Source organism: Rhagoletis pomonella, unplaced genomic scaffold (genome assembly GCF_013731165.1).
Source record: "Rhagoletis pomonella isolate Grant_MI unplaced genomic scaffold, Rhpom_1.0 Rhpom_scaffold_00005, whole genome shotgun sequence".
Classification (NCBI taxonomy): domain Eukaryota; kingdom Metazoa; phylum Arthropoda; class Insecta; order Diptera; family Tephritidae; genus Rhagoletis; species Rhagoletis pomonella.
In genome coordinates, this window is record NW_023458559.1 from 32,253,953 (window position 1) to 32,265,240 (window position 11,288).

Consider the following 11,288-nt stretch of genomic DNA (forward strand, 5'->3'; position numbering starts at 1 on the left):
TTGGCACTCAATCACTATTAGCGTGAATAGCCAAAATGCAAATAATTTACAATGCACTGCTAAATGTGCGTAAACACACACACACACACACATATATTTCTATTTGCCCTCAACACTTTCCTTCGTATACATAAATAGTATGTGCTATATATGCTCTCTGTGAATTTCCACATATTCTCAAGTAAGTATTTTCCTTGCCAAGTGTGTTTATGTGGCACATTGTGGAGCTTGCTGCCACTTGGGTGGCATCTTAGCTTGCTTTTGGCAGTACTTCCATGCTTGAACTTTAAAGTGTTGCTACGCGACCGTGCGATGGTGTCAAGCGCATTTGAACACATAGGGATACCACAAAAGGGAAGTTCTTAGCTTTCGGTATTGCGTATTTTGTTAGGTAAATAACTTCGTTTGAATGCTGTTAAATTGAATTTCGTGTATTGTAAGTAAATTTGAAGAAATTGAACAGAATTTGGAGTTTGTTTGTAGATATTCGGAGAATCAAAATTAGGGACATGAAATGATAGAAACTACTAGCCAAGGACATTCTCACTACGAAAATTGTATGCATAAAAACCGCCAAAAAACTTGATGCACAAATATTCCTAGAGCATATTATACTGAGTGAATTAATATTATTAAAGGCATTCCGTGTTAGATGAAAGCAATCTTATAACTTAAATTATAAATATATGTTCCCCGCTTTCATGACCCCCGATTAAGAGACATTCCACCAATTTTCCCCATTAATTGATTCCCCGGTTAATTGAACCAAAAATTGTAAAAATTTTTAAGCGCAATTTAGAGAGGAATACTGTACTACAATTGGATACCAGGGCCAGTTTGAAAAAAAAAAAAAAATATGGATATATTCAGAATCAAGTGGATTTTCTTTCTTGCTTTTTGTTAGTGTAAATCCGGGAAGTTGTTCATGTTTTCAGTAAATCGGAACCGCTGCACAGTGGTTCAAAATTGGCATTTTGGGTTCAAAATTCACTGGAGACTTCACTTTTCACTCGATTTGATTACTATTATTTTTAAATCCAAGAGACCAGCAGCTACGCTAAATTTTTGTCGCTAAGACTCTCTAAATGAAGAGCAGTGGGTCCTAAGAGTATACAACATGGAAGAGCCTAATCTACCAGTAGGGTTAGGGGCGCTTGCTATTCTTTTGGAGCTTTTGGCGATCAAAATTAGCGATCTAAAATGTTGGAAAACAATTGCAGGGTTCTCAAAAAACGAAAAAAATTTAAAAAAAAATGTTATAAAAAAATGTCAACAAAATTATATTTTTTGTTATTTATAAAAATTTTGGGTATGCAGTTGTATAGATGTGTTTGTGTTGTGTTAGATGTTTCTTGCCTTTTTACATCGAACTTTTAATCTGATACGTTGTTTTCCTGCTACACTTTTACACTGTTATACTGTTATACATTTATGCTGTTATACGGGTACTATTATATTGTGTATAATGTAATTCCTCCACACTGTTATATTTTCATACTTACATACTATTCTTATTATATATATATACTATCCTATTATATCATATTGTTATACTATTTTACGAGTGCACTGTTATAATTTTATACTGTTGCACTCCTACACTTTTAAATTAAAGAAAACTATTTTCATTCGGTATTCAACATAACATCCCCTCGAATCTTCAACCCACATTCTGTTTTGTTAAAATTGAATATCTCGTCAAGAGACAAATTCTCGAATGAATTTCAACGTTGATCTGCATGCAAAGCCTAAGTTTAGTTGGCAATTTCAATACAAATACATAATTAACATGTAATTCCGAAGACGAAAATAGCAATCTAAGTTCACGAACTGGCCATTCCCGACTTAAGGACATGAACATGTGAATCTCCAAAATTTGTTACCACTATTTGCGTTAAATGCAATTTATATGATTGCCTTACCAAGAAATTGCTATTGTTGTTGCTGCATTTACGGCTGTTTAAAGTTATCTAAGTTAGTATAACATGCAGATCGGGGTACTAGTATATATTGCAGTTGTTGTAGTTGTTGTTGTTGCAATACATATATACAATTTTCCCTCGACAATATTGCCTTCCACACTAAACACAAATTGCTTTGAATTGCCGTTCGAATACATTCAATTTGTTACAATGTGAACATTTCAACGGTACTAAATTGTAGCACAAAATTGCAGCGACATTTCCGAGAAATACCAAAATTGCGAAGATTCGAAAAAGAAACGTTAGAAATGTAGCATTGCGGTACTGGTGTCACATTAAGTTACCACTTTGTATGAATATTGGGGCATTAAATGGCAAACGAAAATCCTATTACGACGCGCTTTTCGGAGGGTAATAGCTATTGTTGTTGCTGCTGCACAATGCAACCGCAGTCACGACCAATGCTGCGCGCAACAACAACAAACACTCGCACGAGGCAAGCGGCAGTGGCAGGATGCGCATCGATGTTGAGAGCCGACATGTATGTAAGTGCCAATCAAGCGCTAACCGAACAGCAGCAGAAACAATACAATGTCATCAAAGCAATAACAACAACAACATCAATAGCATTGCAGGGTAAGTGCAAAAATATTTTTACTCCTATTGCAATTCGTGCGTTTTTGTGGCAACAGTTGCTGTTGCACGTTGTGGCCATGTGTTTTGCTGTGTTGCGAGTGTGTGGTAAGTGGCATATACATACATACATACATAAACAAATTCCATTGCACGTGATTGCCTTCGAAAGAGGGGTGGTGAGGGTGGGCCGTCTGCCAAACGGCTAATTAAATGCAACATTGCATCAGCAAAATCAATAAATGCTATGCAACAATTTGTGGCATATTGCATGTGCATCGGAAATGTACGCAAACCGAAAATAGCTGAGTGATAACGAAACTGATGGGAATATTTGTAGTTGTACAACTAGTAGAGTGTGAATGGGGTGACAAAAAATGATGGTTGTCGATGTCAGCAGCAAAATTGCAATGTAAATTATTATGCACTTGTAATAAAACATTGTTAATTTGTGATGCAATTGATGTGAGTGAGTAAGTGTGCGGCAATAGTATTCGATTTAACAAAAAACTTTGCGTAACACCATTTTTCAACTTTTATACTTCAACTGGAGCAAACGATCTCAAAAAGTAAAAAAAAAAATACAGTTACTCGATGCCGCAAAATAATGTTGTTTTATAAGGCTTCGAAATTTGCTGTTGCTTGAGCGGTGCTTGATTGTTGTAGGCAAAAATTGTTTTCTCTCAAGACTGCGTCTGGAGATAGCAATTTGGTCATTATCTTGTTAGTCGACAGGCCGCCTTGGCCTTTCTAGGGTACAATCAGCTAATTTGTAGGTCCAGAACGTTCGGGGTTTTTCGTGCATTGTCATACGAATTTTGACGATCTAACTCTGAGGAAAACTATTTTCCGAGGGAGGACAAGCACTTACACCCAACCAAGGAATGTTGTTTCGGCGATTTAACCCTGTTTAGGCGGCGAAATCTCTCAAACGTTGTTTGTCTATGGGGCAACATCTGATCCGCATTTTTCTGATTGAACCCAGGGCCAGAAACTACCAACCTGCTGCGTATGCCAGACACGTCTACACCCAAACTACATCTCGGTCAGGTGAAACACTTGCAACGGGTGGAGCCACCTCAGCACCTGCTCGGGTTTAAGAACTAACGTCATTCGTGACCCCATGCGGTATAAAACGGACCGCCTCCACGGCACACCAGAGCCGAGCTCGAAATATATAACGTTTATATATCAGCTGCCCGGCACGATATCACCCTGAAATAGGTGAGCTGGTTTGATAAACAACATAACGTGGTGGCCTATGCTAACGCTTGCATCTGACCATCTGCCCATAGTCAACTCGATCGATAAAACTACTGACTTTGCTTCCGCGGAACATCGAACCTACATCAAATTACCAACAATGATGGGAACGGCTTCGCGGAAGTTACTGAAAGCAACTTCTCTGCTCTTCCCACACCAACCGACGTTCATGTCGGTGAATGTAAGTCCCTCAGGGTTGTCACTTCTGCTGCAGTCTGCTCCATCAGTATGGGTTCCATGAGCACAACAACAGCACTTAACGCCATAAAAACCCAGATAGTTCGTGGGCTGAACCGAAACCGCCCCTGTGCGAGAACAGTCCTAGTAGCGTTGAAGATATTGAGGCTTCCTCTCTCCTACATGGACTCAAATGGTAGTTGGAGAATTATCTGAGTGGCCGACATTCGTCAGTAACTTTCAGAGACAAAACCAGCAAACCGCGGAAAATTAAGCAGGATGTTCCACAAGGTGGTGTCCTGTCCCCGCTGCTATTTATTTATTACATATCGAGGCTCACTCAACCAGCAGAGGGCGTCTCCATTGTCTCCTTTGCTGACGAATGCTTGATAATGGTGTCCGGTAATGGAATTGATGATTTGTGCTCGAAAGTAAATGGTTACCCCTCCGAACTTTCTCGCTTCCTCACTGTAAGGAGCCTAACCCTCTCTCCACGAAATCTTCGGCAATCCTCTGAGTTACCTTCGTCAGTATGATCTTCTTCTCAGAGCATACAACCGTAATTGTCTACAGAGTACAAAGCCGCAATAGCTCCTCAAGTCGCTAGCCCTCAGGACCTGGGGCATGGACAAAGAAACTTTGCTGGCAACATACAAGGCAATTGACCGGCCGGTTTTAAACTATGTAGCGCACGAATGGTCGTCGGACGCAGTGGATCCGACAGCATACCGACAGGCCATAAACGGCATGCACAGGGCGTCGTTAGCGACTTACACCGGCTGCCGACCTATCAACGCCGTTTTGGAAACATAGCCACCTAACGTGGACGAGACAGAACTTCGCCTGCCTTGGGAGACACGCACCATCATAGCCCGACTTCGCACTAGCTACTGCAGCAGGCTGAATTCTTGATTGAGGGGAAAGCCGGCCTAGGGAAGGCTAATAGCCGCTACAACAACAAAAACAAGAGCATTACATGCTTTCTTATCGATACTTGGTCAAATCTACCCGGTAACTTCGAACGATCTAAGTCGCAGTTTGCATGACGACAGAGGAACGAATGACCTACATATGCGAAGGGATAAATCTGTGTAGTTTCCTGCCCATTATAAAGAACTCATATGCTACGCAGTTTCCACAGATTCCACTACATTTGTACATATGGCTAGAAACTCGGACTAAAAATTACTACATAAATTGCCATCCACATAGTCGCGCCTTTTTTCTTGCACGCGCTAGTATCTATTTTTGGATCTACAAGCTGCTCAACACGTCACTCACTCATTCATGACAGCTCATCTTCTTGAAGGAAGTTGTAAAATTTCAGAAATTTCTACATAAAGATACACTAAGTTCTTAAAAGTTTAATGGCTCAAAAATTAAAAACAAACAAAGAATATCGCCAATACTTTTTTTCTTTAAAAACTCATTAAGTGAAAGTGAAAACCGAACTCAAATGCATAAATATTTATTCAATAAATCACATCCGAGAAGTGCTGGTATTGGGTAAATAAGATGTTTTCTTGCGCTATTGTTTGTTTTGTTGTTGTTTGTGATTGTACAAACCATTAACGCCGCCAATTTGATGCCAATGAAAACAAACGAATCCATTAGCCAAGTGCCAGCTGATTTCGTACAAAAAACTGCTCGAACTGTGCAATGACCGAAGCATTGTAACAACAAAGTAAAGGAGGAAATTTGTAGAACAAAAAGAGACGTACAAGTAAAAAACACTGGAATGGAAATGGAAAAGAGTAAACAAGCAAATAGAGCAGAAAAAAACCACAACACGAAATTTTCCAATTGAAACAAATATTGTATTTAGCAACAGTGTTGTTGTTGTTGTTGCGCTAGTACTTGCAACAATAAACAACGTAGTCCATCACTTGCGTGCAAGCGCATAGAAATAATGGCAAAAACACCGCTAACAACAACAACAACCGTCGACAGGCCTTCAATAAATATCAACAAAAGCGTGATTGCTCTGCTTTAAACAACCAACCGCTTTGAAAGCGGCGACGATGTTGACGACTACGTTGACTACGGCCAGGGCAATTGATTTTGATTGGATTGTGTTGGCGGTTGGCGTGAGGAGTTGCCCAAGTAGTATTGTACATTGTTGTGGCGTATGTTGAGTGCCACTTCTTCAATTGTAGTGGTTTTGAAATTGTGTGAAATCTTTGTTGATGTGGTCAACAAATACAGCTCCGTTTTATTTGCTGAACTCAGATTCTTCTTGTACGATTTTTGCTGATTAAATTAGTATTTATGTATGCTCAGGCAGCTTTATGTACTCCTTCAATCGGGCTCTAAAATCAAGGTCTATTTTTGCAGTTGTGCTGAAGGAAATGTCAAGATACATTTTCATTCCGAAACGGAAGAATTGGGGCAATCAAAGGCAACTAGCGAGTTTAACAAAAATTTAAAGCAAAAAAGAGGCATGTTTGAGAAATTCCACAATTTCGGGTAAGCTTGGCCATGACTGCTCAAGGACCAGTGTCCTGTGAAAACGGCAGTTGGTCAAAACAAATATTTGTTTTCCAACTTGATGATAACTGAGGTCTGTTTTGCGAAATAAACTCTTTCATGACCTGCAAGATTGTAGGTATTTCCACCTGCCACCTTGTCAGCACTAAGAGATGCAACCTCCAAACTAGCTTAGAGTTAAAACAACCTCTTCGTCTTCTTAGTTGGCGCTGTAACCGCCTAAGTAATTTTGCCCGAGTTTAACAAAGTACGCCAGTCGTTTCTCTTGCCAGTGGGTTACGAGCTGAATACTTTCAGAGCTGCAGCGCCGATGTCCATACGAAAGACATGGCCAAGCCAGCGGAGCCGTTGCATTTCAATTCGCTGTACCATGTCCATGTCGTTGTAAAGCTCATAGAGCTCATCCCTTCATCGTCTGCGGTACTCGTCGTCGCCGTCGGCGTAAAGTCCTGTAAATTTTCCAAAAATATTTCTCTGGAATGCTCTAAGAGCCTTCTGCTTCTGCGCCATTTACCAGCACGGGCATGATGAGTGGCTTATATACAGGAACCGAGAACGCGTTCTGGTTTTGGTTTAGTTCTGCATGAAAACAAAATGTAATGTCAAGAAAGTTTCAGCAAAAGAAACAAATGGGAACAAGAGTATTTAGAGCAGTTGGAACGGGAACAAAATGAGAACAAAAGGTTCGGAAACGTTTCCAAAAAGAACAAAATGCGAACAAAACTTTCGGTAACATTCTCAATAAGAACAGAATGAAAACGAAACTGTCGGGAACATTTTGAATGAGAACAAAAGTATCGACAACGTTTTAAAGAAGTATTAAAAAGAACGAAATTCTGGGGAACGTTCAGAACAAACCGAGAAGAAAAGTTTTGAGAACTCAACGTGCAGAATCGTTGCAGTAAGAACAATGCGTGTTAATTCTAAATGAAAGGAAAGCTAGATCATTTCAACCTCCAGGTCGTTTGTCATTAGGGTGAACTGTCCATTTATGGTAAAATATTTCATTTTCGGTGCAAGAAATGTTCGTGTCTAAAGTCTTTCGTTGACTTAATTTTCATAATTATCATTCAGTCCTTTTTTGAGCAAACATTTCCAATTAATGAAACGCTATGAGAAAAATTGTGTGCTCGCCCCATTCTTCGCGAGTAGTTCAAAGATGATTTCTTCCCGTTTCGTTCTTTGTCAGAAAGTTCGTGAGACTTTAGTTGCCAAATGATTCTTACAGGGAAAGTTTCTCAGAGTTTTTTTCACGATTTGTACTTTGTCAGAACGTTCCGGGGACTCTTGTTCTCTCAGAAATGTTCCCGAAGGTATTGTTCGCATTTTGTTCTCTTTGGGAAAATTCCACAGGGTTTTGTTCTTATATAACATTCTGGAGAGTTTTGTTCGCACTGTTGTTCTTGTGAAAACACTATTCAAGATTTTGTTCTCCTTTCGGTTAAGGTTTTCAAGCGTTCTTGTGAACAAAACTACGAGAACTACATTTAGTTTCGATAATAGTTTTTGTTCTCAGTCCCTGTTTATAGAGTGTAGCTTTCGTACGTCGAGGGAGGACTACATATCTGAATTGTCTACACAGTCCAAAGTAACACTTGTTGGTTAGGTTACAGGGCATCGCTGGCTTCACTGAGTCAAGCCAAAACTTCTCTCTGTTGGGTTGCTGCACATAGACGAGCGGATAACTCCCTACTGCCACTACAAAGGCGGATTGAAGAATACACTACAGCCGTAACTACTGTGAAATCCCAAGTGCCTTATGGCCAAGACTAAATAAGAGTCATATTGATGAATTATTGACGCCAAGCAAATCCGCAGCAAGGGCTCTTAACGGTGTCATCACAGCGCACTGTGTTATATCACCATCGATGGCGTATACCAACAAGCTCGCTCTGCGGAAGTTGTCGGGATGAGGAAGAAGAGAATGTAATGGTAAGTTTGCCTCCGACTGGAAGTATGAATGAATACGAACGCGGCTTCCTAGCCTAAGCTAACCTGTTCATTTAAAGATTTGCCGTGATCGAAATTTAGCGTAGCGTTTTTCAGATATTTTTGACTTCTAAGAGGAATTGATGATATTCGTGGTTGTACGTTTAAAATACCGCAATTTAAAATTTTCTTACAAAACCTAACTTGCATCATTTTGCTTAAAATGCCTACAGGCTTTAAAGTCAAATGCATCGAATTCAACAATTTCTCACAACTCAAGTAGTTCGCTCGTTTTTTTTTTGTGTCGGCAAAGTTATTGAGTAGAATGACTTTTTCCATGACACTAACACTCTCACCCTCTCATTAAAGCGCTAGTAGGCGGAAAACTTGGCAGGCGTACAAATGAAAATTAATGACCGAACACAAGTTGGAAGACGTGCAACATAAATTTAGTTCAAGTAAATAGTAGCTGCTAAAGAGTTTGCCAAAGTTTAAATTAAATGTTCCAGTAATTAACTTGACAGTACTTAAGTGAGTAAGGGAGGAGTTTAATATTTAAGATTTTAAATTAAATTTGCAGAGGCCTTACAGCCAAATCCGATTTAAAATGTATAATTTATTTAAAAATGCGACTACTCTTTATAGACAATCAAGTTTTTGCAGCATTTTTGGACGCATTATTTATTAGAATAGTCACTGCTATAAAGTTTTGTCATTACATTGAAAGAGCGCTGAAAGCAGGTGGCTAGTGCACGTGAGCACCACATTTGACAGGTTTTGAGTTGTGGTGGTGGATTCATTAAGGCTGATTACAACCATTCGTACAAACGTTAGGCATGTCTTTAAAGTAGTGGGTACGAGCAAATCTCATGAGTTGTTACATTTATTATGCACATATATATGTATTAATTTCTTCATGTATATAACAATTCAAGAATCAATTTCGAGCGTGTCAATAAAAATTGTAAAAATGGATTGTTAGTTTTTCGAATCATAATCATCTTTTACTCAAAGTAATTTTTTCCATTTGGTGGCACACTAGTTTTATTCCCTTGAAATATTTAGTTTAATTTTAACATTTTGAATTATCTTAAATTATTAAAACTATAATAATCTTAGAATTTAAAAAATTACGAAATGGCTGCGACAGATATTTCGCAAGCTGCCATTTCTTAAATTTGGTGGCACTGTCTGGAAACTTTACAGATATGTTGTATTTGATGCCAACGTCCACTACCTGTAATATTAACATTCTATTTGAAAACTTCCCAAAGTTAGTAAAAAAAAAACAATTATGATTTTTTCGAGTGACAATGAAAAAATGAGTAATTTCGGTAGTTTTTCGCCTAAGTAAATATTTTAAGGCTAATATTGTTCAAATAGTTGATTTATTTTTATTTCACTTGTTTCTGGAAAATGCTTTAGCTTTTTTTTTCTGGCGAGAGAAGGAAGCGACACAAAAAAAACAAACTCGTGATATTTGCTCATATCCTTAGAAGATCTCATTACTCGTCCCTCCACTCGGCAATGTTTGCACATTTCACTAGTTTTAAGATTCCGCTCACCCGTATCCTAATTGCATTTGCTTTGTATTGGGGAAATATTTGTAGATTTCATTTGCCAAAAGTAATTCTATTTCACATTTGATTTCTATTTTATTTTATAAAAATTTCATATCTATTTCATTGATAGTTTTAAGGCTTTGTATAAGCCGATTTACCGATAACCCAATAAACTAAAATAATAAATGAATTGTCAAATTAGAAAACCAAAAAAGTAAAATAAGTAAAAAAGTTCAATTTCTAAAAACTGCTTTTGTGCAAATGGCTTGTCGAAGCAAATTTGTGAATGCTTTATATATATATAATATATAATATATAATATATGTAGGTGTATATAATGCATATGTACATATTTATGCATGTCCGTATGTTTGTTATGCATTGCATTGTTTCAAAGTCTTAAACAGATGCTGGCAACATACTGTGGATATTTCTTAAATATTTTTTTTGATAATCACTGTATGAAAATACTAACAGTCGGTTTCACCAGAAATTTAAATGGAAAATGATTGATTATTTTCTGTCAATTTCCATATAAAATTCAAAAAATCAAAATCATTTTTCACTAAAACTGCTTCCATGAAATTGGCTGTAAACTATAAAAAAACTAATAGGAAGTGTAATATAAGTGACAGAAACGAATTTTTTCCCCAGAAAGACTAAACAAAATCGGCTTAGAAATACAAATGAAAAATATCCATGAAATCTGTACAAGTAGGACAAAAGCCAAAGGCCGATTTAAGAAATATTAATAAAATGTTCATACGAGTAAATGGAAAATTGAAAAAAAGATGAAATAAAGTGAAGCATCAATGGGGTAGCGATTAAAGTGGGATTTACGAGTAAGATTGGAATAGGCTTTGAATTGGAAATTATGTATTTGAAATTATTTATTAGCTATGCTACAAATATACACCAAAAATAAAGATAAGGTTGAAATTTTATAAGCAAAAGAACTCAAATCGTAGTAAAATTTTAGAATCAGGCTGTCTGCTTAAACAAGTACAGTAAAGTTGTCCTAGCTCAAGCACCAAGCCGCATAACGAGCGAACGGTTTCAGCTCGACTGCTCTGCTGTGATGTGCCTTAATGTCGTTTTTTGGTTTACACATTATCACTTCCGAACGCCTACCACAACAAGCGCTCAATACTCCTACCCAGTAGGAGGAAGGTAAGTGTGTTGAGCTCTGAGATTATTTACTTCACTGCATGTGTCCGCGAGGCAGATTAACAACGACTACAAAGCGCTGATTGTCGCGCGCTACAAAAGCTGTTAGTAAATTTAATAAACAAAAGCTCTTAATTGGATTATAGCA